This window comes from Triturus cristatus, chromosome 5_1 (assembly GCF_964204655.1).
Source record: "Triturus cristatus chromosome 5_1, aTriCri1.1, whole genome shotgun sequence".
NCBI lineage: Eukaryota > Metazoa > Chordata > Amphibia > Caudata > Salamandridae > Triturus > Triturus cristatus.
Window position 1 is genome coordinate 71,424,849 of NC_140587.1, and position 23,563 is coordinate 71,448,411.

Below are 23,563 nucleotides of genomic sequence, written 5' to 3' on the forward strand. Positions count from 1 at the left end.
CATACAGAAGCTCAAAGGGACTGAACCCCAGAGACTTCTGTGGCACCTCACGGTAAGCGAAGAGAAGGCATGGTAAGAGGACGTCCCACTTACGCCTCATGGCTCCTTCTAGGCCCATTATCATGCCTTTGAGGGTTCGGTTGAATCTCTCAACCAACCCGTTTCCTTGGGGGTGGTAAGGGGTGGTGAACTTGTAGGTTACACCACACTCTTGCCAAAGAGATTTCATGTACTTGGACATGAAATTGGTACCCCGGTCAGACACCACTTCAAGAGGGAATCCCACTCGGGAGAAAATTCCCATCAGTGCCCGTCCCACCACGGGGGCCGTCACTGTCCTTAGAGGAATGGCTTCCGGGTACCGGGTGGCATGGTCCACCAGGACCAGGATGAACCTATTGCCCATCGCTGTCCTGGGGTCCAGTGGCCCTACAATGTCAATCCCCACTCGCTGGAATGGGGTACCGACCACAGGGAATGGCTGGAGTGGAGCCTTCTGCTTCCTTCCACTCTTTCCACTTGCCTGGCAAGTCTGGCATGTCCTGCAGTGAGTATCTGAACTCCTGCGCATTTGAGGCCAATAAAAGTGGGTGACAAGCCTTTCAAAGGTCTTGTCCTGCCCCAAATGCCCTGCCAATGGCACATCGTGAGCCAGCCCCAGTAGGAAGGCTCTGAAGTCCTGGGGTACCACCAGCGCACGGGCTGACCCAGGCTCAGCAACCTTAGGCTCTGTGTATAGGAGGTCGTTCTCCCAGTAAACGAAATGTGATCCTGACTGATCACCTGCGGCCTGGTCTGCAGCCTGCTGCCGCATACCCACGAGAGAAGGGCACTCCTTCTGTGCCTTGCAAAAGTCCTCCCTGGTGGGACCCCCTTCCTGCTGCCAATGGGTCAGCTCCGGCAGGTCTCCCAGTTCAGCTATCTGCTCCCCTGTAGGCTCCAGGGCATCCCCCTCAAGGTCTGCTTCCTCCTGGACCGTGGGAACTTCAGGGGCCGGCTTCCCGCGCCCCTTGCTCCTTCTCTCTGAGGCCGGTTCCTGGGCCTCCCTCTCAGGCTCCAGGACCTCTTGAGTACCCCTACTGGCTGCCATGGACCGTGTGGTGACACACGCCCAATCCGGCATACCCAACATCTCCAGGTGAGCACTCCGCTCCACCTTAGCCCAAGGTGAGCTCTCCAAATCGTTCCCTAACAAACAGTCTACAGGCATGGCGGGCCTCACAGCTACCTGAAGAGTACCAGAGACCCCCCCCCACTCAAAGGGAACCTGAGCCACCTTGCAGTGTCTCTCTGTGTTGTCAGAGGCAACAACGGGATAGAATGCATTGGGGACCACCTGCTCCTGAGACACCAGGTGACACCTGACAGCCGTCACACTGGCTCCTGTATCTCTAAGAGCTTCCACTCTATGGCCATTTATGGTCACCCACTGCCTGTACTTCTTAGTGTTCTCAGGCAGCTGGGTTGGAGGGACCACTTCACGGTCTCCTAGCGAGACCAGGGACATCTCTGCGGGACCCCACCCACCTTGGACATCCCTCTCCTCCCCCAAGGCTACACTAGTCACCTGCCGGGGTGGAGCACCAGTGGGTGCTGGTTTACCAAACAATGGACACTTTACATCAGAGGCAAAATGCCCCAAATTGTTACACCTGTAACATCTTACGGGCCCCTTTGGAACAGGAGGACCTGTCGGGGCCCCGGTCGGTTTCTGGGGTGGGGGAGGCTGAGAACCCTTCCCTTCGTTCCCTTGGGGACTATTTTGGGGCCCTTTTTGGAACTGCTTCTGTTTACCCCTGTCCCCCCCACTCTTCTGCTGGGGACCCTGCCCACCTTTGGCGGAATCTCCCACGGTACCCTTGTGGACCCTGGTACTGACCCAGCGGTCCGCCTCCTCAGCAAGCTTCCTCGGGTTAGTCAGCTTACTATCGATCAGGTGCTGGCGTAGCTCAGGAAAACAATTACTGGACAAGTGCTCCCATGCCATTAAATCAAGAAGCCCTTGATAATCATTTACCTTACTACCCTTTACCCAACCATCCAGCGCTCTGCAAAAGAAAGTCACATACTCCACATACGTACTATTGGGAATCTTAGTGCAACCCCTGAACCTCTGTCTATATAACTCAGGGGTCAACCCATACCTAGCCATCAATGCTTCCTTCATATGGGCATAAGAATTACGAACATCAACAGGTAAATCTAACAGTGTGTCCCGCCCTTCACTCAGGAACCTTCCCCACAACCCCGCTCCCCAATCTTTCTCAGGGACCCGGTGGGAAGACATGGCTACCTCGTAGGCTCTGAACCACTGCCCGATGTCGTCATTCCTGAAGAACTCCTTCACTACATCCTTGGGAATATAAACTCTTGGTTCCGCCGGTACTGGCGGTGTGCTGCCACCAGAGGGATTAAGCTCCAAACTTTTTGCTTTCAGCTCCAGCTCCCTCAGCTTCATGTCATGCTCTAATTGTAGTTTCTTTTCTTCCATGGCTAATCTTTGTTTTTCCATATCCATCTGCCCATGAAGTTTTGCCATTTCCACCTCGTGTGCCCGGGTTGCGGCCCTGTCTGCCAACTCTTCTGGCGACAGGCACCTGCCAAACTCATGGACACTTTCTGGTGGAACCACTTCCACCTGATTCTCTGGTGCCTTTGACTCATACCAGGCCCTCAGCGCCTTCACAAATTGTTCCTTCTTTTTCAATCCAGTTTGGGCAATCCTGAACTTGGAGCAAAGACCTTTCAAGTCTTCATTGGTACGATTCAGAAGCGCGTCTTCTTCCCAATCTACGTCTTCAAATCCAGAGATTATGGAAGCCGCCCTTCCGGCTGAAAGTGAACCAGGCATGGCTCTAACAACGGAGACTCTTGGCAAAACAAAAACAAATGCTAGCCTTGTGGCTGTGTTACTGGTCTGCTCTCACTACGTGGTGATCAGTGATTTACTATACGCAAACCACAAATGCAAATCCGTAAATCCTCACCGCTGCCACCAATGTTAGAAATGAGGGGGCTCTGGTTGACGCAGGTGTGAACCCACAACAAGCAGGGACCCTTTACTTCTTGTCAGGGCGAAGGATGACTCCCCAGAATAACCCCTGCTCACCCTCTAGGTGCGTGGCGCGAGCAGTCTAGGCTAAGTCTCAGGCGTACACGGTTAAGCAAATGCAATTACACATACAGTAAACCCCTTGCATGCACCACAAACGGACACCAATCAGGAAGTATATAAAAATAAGCTTTTATGTAGTTTCAGCAGAGTTAAATACAAGGCCCAGTAACGATGAACTGATGGGGCCACAATTCTTAGGAATACGGTAAAGTTCTCTTTGTACGGAAAGTTCTTTAGGCGGGCACAAGGTAACTGTAGGCCTCAGCGCACTTCGTGCTGAGGCAGCGCCCAGGGAGCACACAGCAGATGACAGGGAAATAAGAACGTTGCGGACCCTGGATCCGATGCGAGCTCGCGGTCGAGGTCGTAAGTACAGTACCTTGTTTCTTGACGCAAAGGCGGGTGCGGGATTTCAGCGGCTCTTCGACAGAAGAGCAAGGCGGCGTCCGGGGCTCCCACACTTCACGATGGGTGTCTGATCGTCAGGCTCACGACAAGAGCGGGGTGTTGTAGGTGGCGGGTGAACAAAGCGGGGCAGCCGGGCACGCCGATGCGTCCGGGCCGTCCGAGGCTTGGAGATGCTCACACACGCCGATTCCGGCGGGAGGGTGAAGGTGCACAGCGAGCCTCCAACGAGCGAGGTGACGGGACAGCCCAGCACAGCGTAGGGGGAGCGGCTCCGATCGAGCGAGGCTCTTCCCAAGGCGGGGGCGGCTAAGCAGTCCGGGTCACGGCTCAGGGAGGGACTGGGCACGAGGGTCACAGCTCCGGCGAGGGAAAGGACACCACAGTCCAGCAGCAGGCGAGTGAAGATCAGGTAGAGCCCAATGGTCCTGGGGCTCAGTTCAGGGGGCAAGCTCAGTTCCAAGCCCTTGGAGATCGTTTTGGAAAAGCACAAGTCTTGAAAGTACAAGTAAAGTGAAAGTCTTCAGCAACAGTTTCTCTTCTCTCCTTTGGCAGCAAGGTCACCACTGCAGGCCAATCCCCCAGGATAGGGACAGTCTTCCTCCTACAGCTTTCCCGGTGCCTCCTCCTCAGGCAGAGATTCTTCTTGGTCAAAAGCGGATCTAGTTTCTTAGGAGCAGGGCTCCTCCATTTATACCACAAATCTTTTGTTCTCCCAGGCCAGGGGGGCCCTTGCCTAGTTCAGTCCGGTTTCTGAGCACTTTGTTTACGTGATGCAGGCTTCTTCTTTCAGAGTGCAGGGCAGAGTCATCAGACGCTCCACAGGGGGTGGAGCCGGCATCGAGGTAGCGGAGCACTGTCCTATTCAGAACCTAGGAGCACTCCTCCCACCCATCTACCTGTCGATCGTCCTATTCATACCAGGCTACCTAGCCCTGCCCATCTGGGTTCCCCCAGCCCTGTCACTCACACCAGCCAGACATCAGATACACATCACGCAGAGGCGGCTGAAATGTTTAGGCAAGCAAAGGCCGACTTTCTAAAAGCGGCATTTGCAAACCCGGAATATTAAAATAAACCTTGCGAAAAGATGTACCTTATTATTCCGAGTTCAGGCATACTAAACTCGATCTTCTACCATGTTCCCTGGGTCGGTTAGGATCATAGGGTGTAATAATCCAGGCCGCCCATACTGGCCTATAAGAACAGGGTAGCCTTGCAGTAGTGAACAACAAGATGGCGGTAATTCACTACTAGGACATGCCACGCATCCAGGCTTGTCCTACCTTAGGCTTACAACGCACCCTGCCCGGGGGCCTACCAGAGGGGTGACTAACATGCAGCTAAGGGAAGGTTTTAGGGACTGGCAAGTGTGGGCACTTGTCGGTCGGCGTGTCAGTACCAGACTGCACGCAGGTTCTGCGATGGCAGACCTTAGACGTATTTTACCGGCCGCTTCTGTGGGTGGCACAACCCGTGCTGCAAGCCCACCAGCGGTGTTCGTATTTACATGCCCTGGCGCCCCTGGCGCACTTTACTGGGGTCTGATAGTAAACCAAACAATCCAATCATGGAATCCAACCAACATATACAATTTACATAGGGAGCACTCGCACCGCGACACTGGTTGGCAGTGGCACAGCGCGCTGAGCGGCCAACACCATAAAAACACATGAGGCACAGCGACAAAAAGAGGAAGGGAGACTCACGCCAAGGTGCCAGGTCTAACACGAGGTAGTTGTCGCCTCCGTTCCACATCCCCTTTCCCTAGCTGTCTTTCTGGTAGGGGGGCTGGGAGGTGGATACCGGGACAGATAATCAGCGTTGCCCTGTTGTAGTCCTTTCCTGTGTAAGGTTTTAAACCTAAAGGGCTGTAGGGAGAGAAACCACCGAAGGACTCGGTCATTGTGGCCCCTGTTGCGGGCCATCCATTCTAGAGGGGCATGATCGGTGTATAATATAAATTCACGCCCCTCCAGGTAGTACCTAAGGCTTTCCACTGCCCACTTAATGGCTAGGGCCTCTTTCTCTATCACTGCATAATTTACTTCTCGGGGAAAAAGCTTCCTGCTGAGGTATAATATTGGTCGTTCGATCCCTGTCGAGTCCTTCTGTGAGAGAACAGCCCCTAAGCCCTGATCAGAGGCATCGGTCTGCAAGATGAAAGTTTGGGTATAGTCCGGGCTGACTAACACCGGCTCCGAGATCAGGGACTGTTTCAGTCGTTCAAAGGCGTGGACCACCAGGGTTGAGGGATGTCTGAGTAGTTCTTCAGTTCTCGTGGTTTTCTTCAACAAGTCAGTTAAAGGGGCCGCGGTTTGGGAGAAATTCGGGATAAACCTCCTATAGTACCCTAATAAACCCAGAAAGGCACGAAGTTCCTTCCGGGTTTGAGGGAAGGGGATGGCCTGAATGGCTTTGATCTTATTGTTCTGAGGCCGTATGAGCCCTTCCCCCAACAGGTATCCAAGGTATTTCACACTCTGGGCAGCTAGGGTGGTCTTGGAGGGGTTGATGGTAAAGCCATTGTTCCCCCCAGAGGCCACTACAGATCGTAAGTGTTGTAAGTGCTGCTCCCAACCGTCGCTATAAATGACGATGTCATCCAGGTATGCCCCGGCATACCTTATGTGTGGCTGTAGTACCAAGTTCATGGCTCTTTGAAACGTAGCCGGGGCACCGTGAAGCCCAAAGGGCATCACCTTAAACTGAAACAAACCGTCAGGGGTGGAAAAGGCGGTCTTGGGTTTGTCTGTTTCTTTGAGAGGGATCTGCCAGTAACCCTTGCAGAGATCCAGGGTGCTTATGTACTTGGCTTTGCCTATGCGTTCCACCATTTCGTCTACGCGGGGTAAGGGATAGGTGTCGAAGGCCGATATTTTGTTCACTTCTCTAAAGTCAATACAGAATCTGGTGGAGCCATCTGGCTTGGGTACTAGAACTATAGGGGAATTCCAGCTGCTATTGGAGGGCTCTATGATGCCCATTTTCATCATTTGATTTGTCTCCTCTCTGATGATGGCTCTACGAGCTTCGGGGATGCGGTAGGGCCGTTGTCTCACGGTTTTTCCTGGTTCCGTGTGGATGGCATGTTCAACCACGGTGGAGTGTCCTGGAAGGGAGGAAAAGACTGTTTGCACCGAGGACAGGGCTCGCCTGAGATCCTGTTTGTTAGGTTCGGGGAGGTCAGGGTCAATGCACCCTTCAAAGGGAGGGGGTATTGTATTGGACAGGACAGGACGGGGTCCCTCCCACTTCTTCAAGAGGTTCACGTGATATATCTGCGTGATACCTCGGGTGGGTTCTGTTTCCACTTCATAGGTAACGGGAGTCACGGCTCTTAGAACAGGAAAGGGGCCCTGCCACTGCCCTAGTAACTTGTGGTCGGAAGAAGACAATAGTAACAGTACTAGATCGCCAGGATTGAACTTCCGGGCTTTGGTTCCCTTATCGTACTGGTGTTTTTGGGTGTCTTGAGCGGCTACCAGGTTCTGCCTCACAATGACCCTTATCTGTTCCAAGTGGGTCTTTACGTTGTCCACGTATTCAGGTAAGGGTCGGGTTCTGTCGGGTTCGGCTTCCCAAGCTTCCTTAGCCATATCTAAGAGTGTCCGTGGGGCTCTTCCATACAATAATTCGTATGGTGAGTAACCTGTGCTGCTTTGAGGCTTACACCTGATGGCAAACAGCGCCAGGGGAAGCATCTCCTCCCATCTTTTACTTTCGAGGCCCAAAAGCTTTTTAAGGGTCGTCTTAAGGGTGGCATTGTATCGCTCTACTAACCCATCTGTCTGGGGGTGGTAGGTAGCTGTTCGTATTTGTTTGATGCCTAGCTGGGAGCAGACTTGGCGCATCAGGGAGGATACAAAGGGTGTCCCCTGGTCAGTCAATATCTCGCGGGGAAAACCCACCCTCGAAAAAATGGATATGAGGGCTTTGGCGATGTTTTGAGTGGTGGGGTGGCGTAAGGGTACTTCTTCCGGGAAGCGGGTGGCATAGTCCACCAGTACGAGAGCATATCTACATCCGGATCTCGAGGGAAGCAATGGTCCTTGTAAGCGGGTCGCACAGAGGACACGAACACGGGAGGATGGGGTGAGGCGTTTTATTGAAGGTTCACAATAAAGTTCGTGATGGGTTTTCCCTCGGTGGTAGGATGTCAGGGTCGGGGCGCTGTTCTTGGTCCTCGTGGGCTAGCGTCCCTCTTCTTTCTTCTCCCGGTTTCCCGTAAGGAGGGCTCTCGCCGTGCCAATGGAAAGAAAGAAGGAGAGGTGGCTGTTAGGAACGAGTGTTCTGTTTATCACGCTGTATAAGGGAGGGGAGTGAGGGTAATAGACTCGTGATAAGGTGCTCTCCAACGAACGGTCGTGAAGGGGGTGAGTGAAAGGGTGGACGTGCAGTACTAGGTACGGCGGTAAGCGGCGGCGTTCAGTGGCGCTCTCTCCTCTCCCGCCTCCCGACCCAACCCGTGAAGCGATCCCGTACCTGGGATAGCCACGCACCTCCTCCTGGGGCGTGGCTCGGCGGAGCGTGAATGCCGCGGTCTCCTGCCTCCGGCCTCGGTTCCTCCTCGCGTCCTCTGCTCCTCTTCGGTCCTTCGCTTCGCTCTGTCCCGTCTTCTTCCTCCGGTTCACCGTCGTGCTCTGTCTCCTTCCGTCCTCCGGTGTCGTCACACGCCACTGTCTTCTTCTCGCGGGTTCTTATTGGCGACTGGCCGTCTACGGTGGAGTAGAGGGCGGGGCTATCCTGGAAGACGTCCCAATTAAAGGCACAGTGTTCCGTGCTAGTGCCGTCTGACGTCTCTGCTGGCCACGGGTCGTCCTGAGGGACACAAAACAAGTCACTGGTCAGTTCAGGAGGGGACCACCATTCTCCTCCTTCCAGTACGGAGTCCGGGTGGTCCCCGTGACAGTCCTATAATGTCCATGCCCACTCTTGTAAAAGGGACATCAATGATGGGGAGGGGCTGGAGAGGAACCCTGGGGGGCTGGTATCGACTATTCCGTTGGCAGACCGGGCACTCCCGGCAATACCGTTTGATCTGTCCGTGTACCCCTGGCCAGTAAAACTTATCTAGGATTGTATGACCGGTTTTTTCATCACTGACATGACCTCCCAGCAAATGGCTGTGGGCTAGGAACAGTACTTTATCACGAAACAACCCGGGGATAACCAGCTGGGGAGGCTTTTGGGGTCCTCCCTTTCTGTAGAGGAGTCCGTTTTTCCGGAAGAAATAAGGACCTACATGTAGGGGATCTTCAGCATCCAGAGCACGCGCCCATGCCTCCTGCAACACCGGGTCTTCCTGTTGCGTGGCGCGGAATTCCCTGTCGGTTTCCCATGGGTGGATATCGACTTGGGCAGGAAAGGCCATAGCAAAGTCCTTTCTTTCGTTCCTTTTCTGTCTTTTGGTCTTGGTTGGTTTGACCGCTGGACGCCCAGGAGGGGATTCACGGGAAAACGGAGCTTCGGCCCACCATTTCCTCAGAGATTCGGTGGTGTCTTGAAGGAGATGGGGTAGACCACTATAATCACTTCCCAATATCGCTTGTTCGGGGAGAGTAGGTATAAGGCCCACCGTTAACAGACTACCCATATCCGTGGGGTTTTGGACATGGACCTGTGTGGTCGGATAGTGCTTGGTGTCGCCATGGACACATTTGATAGCCACGGTACCTGTCACTGGACCGACAGGGTGAGGTAGTTCTTGGGGTCTTAGGACACTTTGTCTGCATCCAGTGTCGGCCAGTGCCATCATTCTGTGTCCTTCAATCCGCACTGGGCATCGAAACGGAGGAGGGGTGGTTTCAGCGGTGAGACATACATAGTTTCTAGCCATCCCTATGTCCATGGGCTCCTCCCTTTGAGGACAGACGCGAGCAATATGTCCGTACCCACCACAATGAAAACATTGGGGTCCAGTTGGGTGGGGGCGAGGCAAGACAGGATAAGGCATAAGGGAAGCGGGCTCGGGTTTCCTGACCACCTGAGGGGGTCGTGTGACCCGGGTATGGTTCCCCGGAGGTATGCGGGAATGATGTTCCTCCTTGGGTCGCTGGGATTCCTGTGCTCTGCTATAGGCGCTGGCTATTTCCACCGCGCTGTCGAGCGTTAGACGTGCATGTTGGCGTACCCACTTCTGGGTGGCAGGATGTAGGGAAGCCAGATATTGCTCCAAATATATTTTGGATAGAATGTCTTCCTTAGTGGCTGTTGCCGATTTTAACCACCGATTGGCCAGATCTTGAATACGGAATGCTAGAGCCCTAGGAGTTTCTTGGGGTCCTTCCCTTGCTTGACGGAGTCGGACCCTATATGTCTCGTCGTCTATCCCTAATCGTTCCAGGATGCAGGTCTTGATGTCGGCGTATGGTGTTTGTCCCTGGATATTGGCCTGCTGGTAGGCGGCCTGCAGTTCTCCGGTCAATAGGGGACCTAAGTAGTGGCCCCACCGGTTTTCGGGCCAGGCAGCCGCCTGAGCTAGGCGCTCAAAGTTCGTGAAGAAGTAATCGGGGTCCTCTCCAGGTACATACTTCTGTACCACGACTGAGGGCAGGGAGGTGACGGGTCTTTGTTGCCCCATAACAGTGGTGAGTTTCTCGAGGGCTTGGTCCTGCGCGGTACCCTGGCCTCTCAACACATCATGCAGCTGTCCCCTATCGTCTTCAGCCGTTTTGAGGAATCTTTCCATCATCTTCCCCAGTTGCTCCTGGCATTCTGCCAGTTGTTTGACTGCGGTCTCCATGCCTCCGGGCGATCCCACTTCTGACACCACTTGTGGACGTGTGGGAAGGGCGGACCGGAATAACAGGCAGGGAGGCCGAATATAGTGAGCAATGTCTGGGCTATTTATTCAACAGATGAACAGATGTACAGAGTCAGAATGCAGGAAGGGACGGTTGACTTGGCTGGTGACCCGGGTCGGCGAGGTGGAATCTGGATCGAGTCTTGCTTCCCCTTTTCAGCAGTTGTCTCCTCGGTATGGTACTGGGGCTCCACGGAGGCTTGGGAAAAGGAGAGAAGCGTAAGGGCTTTTAGTCCGAGCCACACCGTCGGAATACTTCCACCGACACCCGAGAGTGAGGGTTTACGAAAGAGTGAAGTGAGGGCGGGACGGAAAGGGGAGGTGGAAGAGGCAAGTAAGAGAGGGGAGGGGATAGAGGTGCCAGGTGCTGGGCAGTGATCGGGATTTATACAGTGCTCGTGAAAAAGGGGATAAGTATACCGTGTCTTAGTGCGCGTGTCTCCTATGCTATTTACACTTCTATATTTACAACTCTAGGTACAAGAGGGGCACTGAGAAGGGTGACGTGTACTCACGTGCCCCGCCGCAACTCTCGTCCGAGTTGCGGCCGCTCTCCAGCCTCCTCCTGAGGACGGCACCAGTTCTCCGTCCAGACGTCCTCGTCCTCTTCCTTGCTTCGGTCTAGCCGTGCTGCGCCGCTCTCTGTCGGGGGTTCGTCGCTCTCCGCTGCCTCCTGCCACGAGTCGGTTGCTCCGAACGCCTCTCCGTCGTCCTCGGGGCTTTTTCTATCTTCCGGCTTGTTGTCTGGCCGCCCACTTCCGGGGTCAGGGCCGGGTGCTTCCGGGTCGATCGAGGTCGTCCAGTTTCTGCTTCCGGGATGGCTGGCGAGTGTTTCCGGTTCACCAAGTCCAGGGGCCGGTACCTGCAGGGGACGAGAAAGAGAGGGTGTCCTGGGTGACCGGGACGTTAATCGACCGAGCGCGGGGGACAGGATCCCCGTGCCCGGACACCGCTGTAATGAGGTAGTTGTCGCCTCCGTTCCACAGGGCTATACAAGTAGGGGAGTGGTCTACATCAAGATAATTAGCATTGTGTGCTTAAGAAAATCCCCTCCAATTATCCTACGTTCAGAAAACACGCTCTTTAAAGGATTTCCCTTCCTCCTACAACGTGGCTCACCTAGCATGATGTGTCCACTTCTCAGTAGTGAGCAAAATGAGCATGCGCACATCGATGTGCATGCTCTCACTGCAGTCCAATAAAAAAAAAAAAAAGAAAACTGACTACCTTTGCGAGGGCCGAAAATAGAGCCCGATAGAGACCCGTTTCCAGGCCTTCTGAAAATAACTGCCGGTGCTCAGAGCCGGCCCACTTAAAGCCCTGCATCCATCCATCCTAAGCACTAAGCCATCCAACCATCTTTCAATTCATCCATACATTACTACCTACATACATACATACATCTGTCCCTGTTTTTATCCTAAGCATCTATCAGCCCACTCGCCTATGGTAAGCACTGTGCCATCCATCCAGTCATACGCCCATTTATCCATACATACATCTGTCCCAGAACCAATCCTAAGCATCTATCAGCCCACCCGTCTATCCTAAGTACTGGTCCATGCACCCATTCATACGTCCATACATCCATCCATCTAGCTATCCATTCATCCACTCGCACTTTATTCAACTATCTGTCCTTATTTCCGTGCACCCTCCGCCCCCGATCCTAAATACCGCGTATTATACTCATCCACCCAGCCTCTTAAGGGACCGAAAAGGCTGGCGATGATCATTGACAGGCATATGTTTCTGATTAAGAACAAGAAAGCTTTGAGTTGCTCTTTGTGGACCATAGTTCACCACCCTTCTCTGGTGGTGTTTTAACCACAAAGGTTGATCCAGCAAAAGAAATGTAAAGCAGCTTTTCAGTGTAACACGTTAATTTAGAAACATAACGGGGCATATTATCAAGAACGGCGTTAAACTTATTGCCGCTTTAGCGGCAGGAAACTGCCGCTAAAGCGGCGATAATGGGCTTGATAATATGCCCTTGTGAATTCCCATAGCAGCCCAGGTTCTGGTGTGAAGCTGGACTTGTATGGGAATTCACAAGGGCATATTATCAATCTCATTATCGCCGCTTTAGCGGCAGTTTCCTGCCGCCAAAGCGGCGATAATTTTAATGCCGTTCTTGTTAATACGCCCCTAAGTGAGCCAGGCAAAGCGTGTGTTTTCGGAGCACTACAACAAGACACTGTGAAAGGTGAGAGCAGGGTTGTGCTGGAGTTGGCTGCATGTGGTCGTCTCCAAAGACGCAACCAGAGCAAACTTTCTGGGGAGGCTAATTCTCTCAGCAATAGGCAAAGTGGGATGTAGGGGCTCTAAAAAGGGGTGAAAAAGAACAGAGCATAATTTACAAGCAAATGGTCTTTTGGAGACCTGTGAAGTACTCGGGTGCGGCTCTGTGTGTGCGATTGGGAAGCTGTCTCAGGGAGTCCGGGGCAATAGGCGTTGCGCGCCTGGTTGTCTCTCTGCTAATCACGCCACGATGATGTTGCTCCTGCGCTGCAAAAAGAGAAGGGAAATCGTGAGAGAAAATGGCTCTCTTTAAAAGATTTCTTTTCTCCTACAACACGACTTACCTGGCATGATGTCTCCACTTCTCAGTAGTGAGCAATGTGCATGCTCTCACTGTCTTACTACAGTCCAAAAAAAAGTTGTAGCTAAAATTGTTAGGCTAATAATGGTAATTTTTCTGTGTGCCGTTTGGTTGATAATATCATCCTAAGTACATAGAATTTTTAAAAATACTATCTATAAAGTTGTCTACGGTGGGTTGCCGAGGGAGTGCTGTGGGGTGCGGTGGAGAGGTGAAAAGTACGAGGTAGTGCAGATACATGTAAATTGTAAAGGTGTATGTAAATAATTAAATAAATACTTACTGTATGTTCTATGGCACTACCCGTCATCCTACTGCTCCCCTGCCCTGCTCCATCACGTTGCAGCACTGCCTCTAGATTCGCTCCTGCCTTTTCCTTCCAAAGTCATCGAGAAGACCTTTCAACAGACAGCTTGCCGCCTTCCTCGAGACAAATGGATCCCTCGACCACTCGCAGTCCTGGTTCCGAGCCAACCACAGCACCGAGACTGCCCTCATCGCAGCCACTGACGACCTCCGAGCCCTGCTCGACAATGGGGAAACAGCGGCCCTCATCCTCCTGGACCTCTCCGCAGCGCTCGATACTGTCTGCCACCGCACCCTAGTACAGCGCCTCAGCAACATCGGAATCCAAGAGGGGGCACTAGATTGGATCATCTCGTTCCTCGCCGGAAGAACCCAGAGAGTCCGCCTCCCCCCGTTCAGATCCGAGGCCACCGAAGTCATCTGCGGCATCCCACAAGGATCATCACTCAGCCCCACCCTCTTCAACGTCTACATGAGCCCCCTCGCAGCCATCGCACGCCAACACAACCTCAACATCATCTCCTACGCCGACGACACTCAGCTGATCCTCTCCCTCACCAACGACCCAGCCACCGCCAGAACCAACCTACACGAAGGGATGAAAGACGTAGCCGAGTGGATGATGAACAGCTGCCTGAAACTGAACTCAGACAAGACGGAAGTCCTCATCCTGGGATCATCACCCTCCGCCTGGGACGACTCCTGGTGGCCCCCCGCCCTGGGCAGCGCACCCAAACCTACGGACCACGCACGCAACCTGGGCTTCATCCTGGACTCCTCCCTCTCGATGACCAGACAAGTCAACGCCGTCTCATCATCATGTTTCAACATCCTACGCATGCTCCGAAAGATCTTCCGATGGATCCCCACCGAAACCAGAAAGACGGTCACCCAGGCTCTCGTCACCAGCCGACTGGACTACGGAAACACCCTCTACACCGGAACCACAGCCAAACTACAGAAAAGACTCCAACACATCCAGAACGCCTCCGCACGACTCATCCTTGACATCCCCTGACACAGCCACATCTCCGGACACCTGAGAGACCTGCACTGGCTCCCCGTCAGCAAGAGAATCACGTTCCGACTCCTCACCCACACACACAAGGCCCTCCACGACCTGGGCCCCAGATACCTCAACAACCGCCTGACCTTCTACACTCCCACACGCCAGCTACGATCGACCAGCCACGCCCTCGCCACCGTTCCACGCATCCGAAGAGCCACCATGGGAGGAAGATCCTTTTCCTACCTGGCAGCCAAGACTTGGAACTCCCTCCCCATCCACCTCCGCCTGACCCAAGACCACCTCTCCTTCAGGAAGCAACTCAAGACCTGGCTGTTCGAGCAGTAGTGGACCCCCCCCCCTCCCCCTAGCGCCTTGAGACCCTCCGGGTGAGTAGCGCGCTTTACAAATGTCTTGATTGATTGATTGTCAGTAGAACTTATGTAAGTGTATGTTATTATTTTAATATATTGAACTGATGTAAAAAATAATTGAATCAAATTTTTTTTTTTCAGAAAATTATTTCGTTTGGATTCAAATTTGAAAATGCCTCGAAGAACTGAAAAAAAAGACTAGAGAAAAAATAATTTCAAGAAAAGGAAAAATTTTCAATTAGAAAAAAATGAGAGTACTACACAAACAGTTTCTTCTGGTAAAAACACTAGAACATTTCTGAAAAAAATATTACGAACATTTAATGAAACTAACATCACACAAAGGAAAAAGAAGAATTTTTCAAGTAAGGAAAAGGAGACTTCAATTTCAAATACCAGGAAAAGAAAACATGATAAAGAAACAGTATCTGTTACCCGGAGACAAAAAAATTTCAATAAATTCGTCAGAGACTTTTTTGAACTAGAGTGATTCAGAATTTAATGAAAACATGCTGCGAATATAAAAAGAAAGTGCTGCAATTCAAACAGAAGCAGCGTATTGAAAGTATAGTGGATACTGCTTTCACTTTAAGTCATAAGTTATTCATTGTGATTTTGAAGAGGATCAAAATGTTGGATAAAGTAATCAAAGTGTTGAAAGAGAAAAGTAGAAGAAAAAGACTTGTGAACAGAAGCAACTTTTGCAAAATCTTTAGTGGACATTGGAAACATACTTCTACTAGTGAGCCTTTTTTTAATGAGGAAAGTTACTTCCAGGAAAACAGTTTACCATTTACAGTTGATTCTGGAGGTCGTTGCTAGTTGGTAAAAGTGCAGAAGAGTTAATAGCTGAAGAAGTGCAAGGGAAACGTACACAAGCTCCTGTGTGGTATTCGACAGGAATCTATTGATATAATGCTAAATTTGCTACGAGAATATACACAGAAAAGTATTAAACAGAAGATTAAGTTGTTGCAAGGACTAGATCCATGTAATGTAAGAAAATATACTGAGAAGCATGGGCATTCTCTGGCTTGTCTTTCAAGAAAAGTGTGTAAAAGTGTTTTTCATCATTTGAGGATGTTAGCAGTACACCATTCAGAAATGCGGACGTTTGTAAGGAAATTGGATTATTTCAAAAGTCCTACAATATGTTTAAGTGAACTGAATACAGGTCTTTTACATGGTTCTTTATCAGATGTTCAAAAAAAGTGTGATGATATTGAAATGCGATATTTTGGTTCAGAAGAGCAGTCCATAGAAAGTGGAAGTTTGACAATTACAGATGTTGAAGGAGATGGGAAAGTGATTAGCACTGATAAGTTTGAAGAAGAAATTGGAAAGTTTAATGTAGTGTGCTCTGAAATACCAAACTATGTTTGTGTTTGTTGTCGACGTACTCATTATAAAAGTCAAACTAGGAATGTTGATTTGTATTTGGAAAGTGAAAAGGAAAACACTAGTAAGTGGGAAGAATTTGCAACTTACTTGTTGGTGGAAGGTCGATTTGAGTTAGGTAGTGATCAACGTATATGTAAATATTGTTGCAACAAATTAGAAGAGCACAAAATGCCTGCTAGAGCAGTACATAATAACTTAAAATTAATAGCTATTCCGGAGGAACTGGCAGAATTGAATACATATGAGTCGGTTCTAATTCAATCTGTTCATCCTTTTCAAACTATAATTCAGATGGAGCCTAAAACAGGTAAACTGCCACCAACAGACTTGCAAAGAGGGCTGAAAGGAAGAGTGGTGTACTTACCTTTGGATTTTAAGAAACATATTGAAACTATTGCTTGAGAGAAAGAGGAAAATGAGGCAGTAGTCATACTAGTAAATGGCGTACCAACAAAGAGTCGGAAAATATGGCAAGAATTTGTTGATGTTAAAAAAGTTGAAAAGGCTACCTTATATCTCATAGAGAACAATATTTATTATAATACTGTTAATGTGGATCAACAGGTGATACATTTAGAAGATGAATGTTCAATTTCAAGTGGTCAAATAGAGAAAGTGGACAAGTCAAGGACTGAAGAGATTTATGAGCATTACGTCCTTTGCATTCAAAAGAAGTAATAGGAAGCAGCATTGAGTTAATTCAAATGAAAAAAGCACAGGGAACTCCAATGAGTGTATGGGAGAAGAGCTTGGAAGCTCGTTTTCCACAGCCGTTTCCTACTGGAGAAGGTGGACGATATGATGACCGACCTGTACGGATTCCAGCTTCAGAATATCGGTCAACAAGATTATATTCTGAAGATCCTAGATTTCAACAGTGCATTCCATACATATCTCACCTTTTGTTTGAAAGTGATCTATCTTCTGTCGTGTGCAGTGAACCACATACTTAAAACTGGAGTTCATCAATCACTTCTTTCTATGAAAGAATTTGTGGAGAAAGTTCAAGAAACAGATGAAAATTTAGAAGCACAGTTAATCAATTTGATGGCATGTCAACGTGGAACAAATCAGTGTTGGTATCGTCGTCATGAAGAACTCAAGTGTATGTTACGGAACTTAGGTACACCAACATGGTTTGTCACACTTAGCTGTGCAGAGTATGCATGGGAAGATTTGCTTGAGTTTCCTAGAGAAGTTAATTCCAATATAAATATTTTTGAAATAAAGACTCCTGGTGAAATGTGTTCATTAGAACCTGTAAATGTGTGCAGCTATTTTAATCATAGGTGTCAAGCTATGATGTCTTTTATCTGCAATAAAAAGAATCCACCTCTTGGAGAAGTTATCGATTTCTTTTGGAGAAAGGAGTACCAAACAAGAGGTGCACCTCATATACATATGCTACTGTGGGTCAAGGATGCACCTAAATTTGGAACTGATTCTGATGAAACAGTATTTTCTTTCATCGAACAGTATGTGACCTGAGATTCCAAGAGAAGAAGGAGATACAAGCTTGAGACAGCAAGTTTTACGTTTCCAAAGTCACCGTTGTGGAAAGTACTGCAGAACAAAATACAAGTCTAAAGGAAAATTTTACACCAAATGTCGGTTTGGTTTTCCACGTCCAGTCATTTGTAAAGGAAGAGTAAATTATTTTTTTTCTTCTGTAAGGCACACAATAACTCGGAAATCTCCAAAGAATACCTACAGCTTAAAAAGAACAGAAGTGCCAAAGTATATCAATGACTACAATCTAGTCATTTTAAGAATGTGGAATGCAAACATGGACATCCAGGGCCCGATTCACAGAACTAACTTACGGCAAAATCCTAAACTTACTACCTTTTTGGTATTCACAGAAGGCACTTACTCATTTCGGTATTCACAGAAGGCACTTACTCATTTCGGTATTCACAGAAGTTAGGAGTCCTAACTTTAGGACTGCTAAACGCCTCCTGTGAATACCGAAAGTCTTAAAATTAGGATTTTTCTCAGTTTAGTAATAGTAAAGTTAGGACTCCTAACTTTAGGACTCCTAAATGCCTTCTGTGAATACCTAAAGTCGTAAAGTTAGGATTTTTCTCAGTTTAGGAGTAGTAAAGTTACGAGTCCTAACTTTACTACTCCTAAACTGAGAAAAATCCTAAATTTAAGACTTTCGGTATTCACAGAAGGCATTTAGGAGTCCTAAAGTTAGGACTCCTAACTTCTGTGAATACCGAAATGAGTAAGTGCCTTCTGTGAATACCAAAATGAGTAAGTTCCTTCTGTGAATACCAAAATGGTAGTAAGTTTAGGATTTTGTCTTAAGTTAATTCTGTGAATCGGGCCCCCAGTATGTTGCAGATAACTCAATTGCTGTTGCCCGTTATGTTACATCGTACATAACAAAATCAGAAAAAACAGAGATTAAACACATGTGGGAAGAAATTGCACAAGAGAAAAGCCTTAGCAAAAAATTGTACACCTTTACTTTGCAAATGCTTTCCCACCGAGAAATTGTATCCTATAAATGTTCAGACCGCTTGTGCTCTTCAAGTTTATATTCAAAGTCACGAGGAATCATTTGGGTAAGTTTACGTCTTGCCTGCTCACGGAATAGAGTGTTGAAATCATTAGAAGAAATTGAATACTTAGCAGCAAATGAACCAGACAGTACAGACATTCTTAAAACTAATATGTTGGACACATACTATCCAAAAAGGAGTCGACATCTTCAACAGCTATGTCTGTATGAAGTACTTCAACATTACAGCTTCAAAAGAAGTGGTAAACAGAATTTAAAAGGAAAATATGCAGTAGTTGGATATCATGGTTGTTTAGTAAAACATGCAAAGGGTAATCTTATAAACCACAAGAAACTCAGTTGTGAAACTCTAGATAAGCGAGAATTTTACTATTTAGCACTTCTCCAACTCTTTAAACCATGGCGTAGGGAAAGTGAATAACTTGGAGACTTTTAATGCTACGAAGATTCTTTTAATGCATGTAAAGATAGCATTGCATGTACACTTTTTCCTACATATTTAAACATTTTGAATGGTGAAGTTGAACAGGAAAAGACTATTACAGCTGAAATGGCTAATGAAAGTTCTCAAGATAGTCAAAGTAGTGGTCAATGTAGTCAAGATCCTCTTGGAAAACCAATACTGGAAAATGAAGCAGCGATTGCTATGCATGAAGTCGAAATTGCAATCCAACAAGCACTCGAGGAGAATATTACATTAGAAAAGTTAGAAGAACAACTAAATGTTGAACAGAAAGAAATATATGTACAAGTGAGAAAACAGATAGAACATGGTTTGTTGCATGAAAAAAAAGAATGTGTGTGTTCATCTTTTAAACCTCTTCTTATGTACATCCGTGGTCAAGCTGGGACAGGTAAAAGTTTTTTAATTACATTTTTGACCAGTTATCTTCAAAAAACTACTGGTTCACGTTTATGTTCTGTGGTAACAGCTTCAACTGGATTAGCTGCACACAATGTTTAAGGAGTTACTTTGTATAGATTACTGATGTTACCAGTTGAGCATGATAATAAATTAGAATATCAGAAGTTGTCTGGAGAAGCTTCTCATGAAGTGTCAAGAGTGCTGAAGAAAATGAAACTAATAATTATTGATGAGGTGAGCTTGGTCTCAAACTTAATGCTTGCTTTTGTACACTTAAGATTGCAACAGGTATTAAAACAGATTACGACGTTCTCTTTGGAGGAAAACATTTAATTGTATTTGGAGATCTGCTACAACTAACCCCTGTAAAAGGAGAACCTGTGTTTAAAACTCTTCTACATGAAGACACAAAGAAATCTCTGGGAAGTATTGAAAATGTGATTATGTGGTTACATTTTGAATCTAAAGAACTCACTCAGAATATGCGACAAGCAAGAGATGAAGATTATGCAAATATTCTAAAAGATGTAAGAATTGGTGTTCTAAGCAAACATGGTAAAGAAGCTTTTCAAAGTCGTCTACTAAAGAACTTGTTTACAAATGAAAACACACCAGCAGAAGTAATGAACAAGAAAATGAAAGAAAAAAAGTCTGTAATTTGCTTAATGCCTACAGTGGAAGAGTGTTATACATTTAATAGAGAGCTTATGAAATTAGAAAATCAAGAAATAGTTCACATTGAAGCTATTGATAAAATCGAGCATCAAGTAATAACAATTCTTCTTTCAGAAAAACTACAGACTAAATTGGATTCTCTGGAAAAGTCTGTATCAAAAACTGCTGGCTTCGAAAAAAATTTAGATGTATGTTTAAACTGTCGGGTAATTTTGAGGTGTAATCTGAATGTAGAAGAAGGTTTAGTGAATGGAGCAATGGGGAAAGTTGTTGATTTTGTGAAATATCAAAATAGAAATGGAATTGAATTCTTGAAAGGTAAATTTGATCAGATTACAGAGGTAAGACAGATTGCACGTTGTGCTGTACGTTTTTTGCTTGTAAAAGACTTGTATGTTTGTAGAAAACAGTTTCCCTTCTGTTTAGCCTATGCAATAACTATTCATAAATCTCAAGTTTTAAGTGTAGATAATGCTTTGGTAAACGTAGGAAGAACTGTGTTTAAAGAGGGAATGGTAAATGTTACATTATTTCGAGTTAGAACCTTGTCTGGTTTGTATTTAAATGATTTTGATGAGAACAAGGTTAGTGCTGATTTTAATTGTGTAACAGAATATAATCGTTTGAGAAGGCTTTATGCTCCAAGTTTAGGTGAATATCCTATTTATGAGAAAAGTGTTGTGTGTTCAAAACGCAAACATGTTGAAGAATCAACTATGTTTGGAAAGCAGAAACAAAATCAAGAGAAAAAAAGATGTAAAGAAACAGAAAATACAAACAAGTGATGATTTTGTCGGATACCAATTAGAAAATGCTTCTGGTGTCAACTGCTATGGTAATGTTATGCTGAACGTTCTATTTTATCTTGAAGATGTTTATGGTGAAATTATGGAAACTCAGGAAAAAAAGATTATGTTCGGCACTTTATACTTTATTTCAAGAATTGAGAACTGATAGAAGTAAGATCCATTCTGCTTCTGGTATTCGCCAACTGTTGGACACATGTACTGGATCTTTAACATTCAGTGCTAATATACAACAAGATGCACAAGAATTTCTGATGGTTATGCTTGGAGTACTAGAAGATGAAGGAATTCAGATTGAGAGTTTATTTGGACTCAATTACAAATGGGAACATAAATGTGAACAGTGTTCATTAACTTCAAGCACTATAGTTGGCAGAGAATGATTTCTATATTTGACAATACCTGACTGCAAATCTGTACCACTTTCCAAATTAGTAAAGAAGCCGATCACGAGATGATCTGTTCTCGTTGTAAATCAACAATGCTATCTACATTATGCCTACAAAGATATGGAAAATATTTGATTATAATTCTACAACGCTGTAGACCAAATGGAAGAAAAGTGGAAACCAAAATTAAAAATGTTGTTGCTAGTCAAGTATATATTTCTGGAGGAACTTTTGCAACAGTTGCTATTGTTTTCGATGCTGGAAGTACTACCACAAGTGGACATTATACAGTTTATTTAAAGTGTAATAATGGTTGGTGTCACTGCAACGATACACATTTGGAAATGAAACCGAGATTGCCTTATGAGTTACCCAACTCACACTTGATATTTCTGAAACAAAGATTTTAGATAGATCATTCGGCCTAGTGGGAAGGTGTAAAGATACTTTAAGGAATTCATACTGGATTATTTCAAAGCGAAATTTTTAATACATTATTTGGCGTATTGGAAAATGTGAATAGAAACTACAAAGTAAAGGTAAGATTTGAAGATTGGAAATAGTATTGGATGTGTTATTTGTGTTGATTTTGTATTATATTTGTGAGAATTAGGGATTTGTTTTTTTTAACAATCTAGTTGATTGTTTTTTTTTCCCTGCTGTTTGGGATGAATCTACACTGACATCACTGTGAATAGTGAAGTTAAGTAGAAGCTGATGACTGCAAAAAAGAGGAGAAAAATTGTTTTCTGAATGTTAAATTATTTTGTATTATTTAAAACCTCACTGTAATTTGTGAAATATATTACATTACATAGCAGTTTTGCAGTTTATTTTATGTAGTTGAAAAGTTAGAAAAAACAGTACTAATGACAAATAGCGCAATAGTAGTTCGATATTTAAAAAACCTTTGAAATTCACTGAAAACACCATAGGTTTTACAGACGTTATAGTTAGGAATTAGCATTTAAAAAACCTTGGAAATTCACTGAAAAAACCATAGGTTTCAGGGACGTTATAGTTAGGAATTAGCATTTAAAAAACCTTAGAAATTCACGGAAAAAAACATAGGTTTCAGAGTCGTTATAGTTAGTTGGACATTTGACTCATATAAAACCAGAGAAATTTGCCTGTTATAGTTAGTTAAGCTAACTATAACTTGCGCGTCCGCAATTCACTGGTGATGACGTCACATATTACATCACTCATGACATGGTCAGTGACATCACTCATGACATCACTCATGACATCACTGATGACATCACTCATGACATCATCCACATGATAGTCTAACACACCTCCTCACACTCTAATATAACCTTTGCTACACGTACTCTAAAATACAGACTACCATTTTCGAAACCATAGACACACCAATACCAGATACTAGATATCCATCCACTGATTCCTATCTATATATTGTAAGCTAGACATACACTCATAGTCACTCATACATGCTGTCACTCATCATTACATCAGTAAAATATCCACTCATACACACATTCACACAGTGCTACTGATCCATACAGTTACTCACACATCTACTCAGTCATGCCAAAAATCAATCACACCCATGTACTCACATATGCAGATTTATACACACACCACCTGACTTATTTATACACACACCGCCTTCCATATTTATATATACTAACACATACTTACTATCTTATACAATCACTAATAAAAGTACACATTCATGTAGACACTCTTGCAATCACTCTCTCACGTATAGTCAATTATACACCCCAACACTGACATATACTGTCTAAACAAATATATAGTTAGTCACATATATACAACTGAGTCATCAGTTCACTAATCAACACACCTGTACACACAATTAGCTACCCATACAGCCCTTCCGAGATGCACTTTTGAATGTATACAACCAGTGAATCAGCTATTCAGACATGTATGCACAGAGTCAGACACCCCCCACCCACCCACATAGACAGTCATGCATCTACTAAATAATCCATTCAGGCACTTCTACATCCTCTCATTCTTCAATAGACCTTGGCATAGAAATATATGAAAAATATTTAAACTTTACAGAAACACACATTCACTGGATGATATCATCAGTGATGTCATCCGTGATGTCATTTAAGATGTCATCAGTGATGTCATGAGTGATGTCACTGACCATGTCATGAGTGATGTAATATGTGACATCATCACCAGTGCATTGCGGGCGCGCAAGTTATAGTTAGCTCAACTAACTATTACGGGCGAATTTCTCTGGTTTTATATGAGTCAAATGTCCAACTAACTATAACGT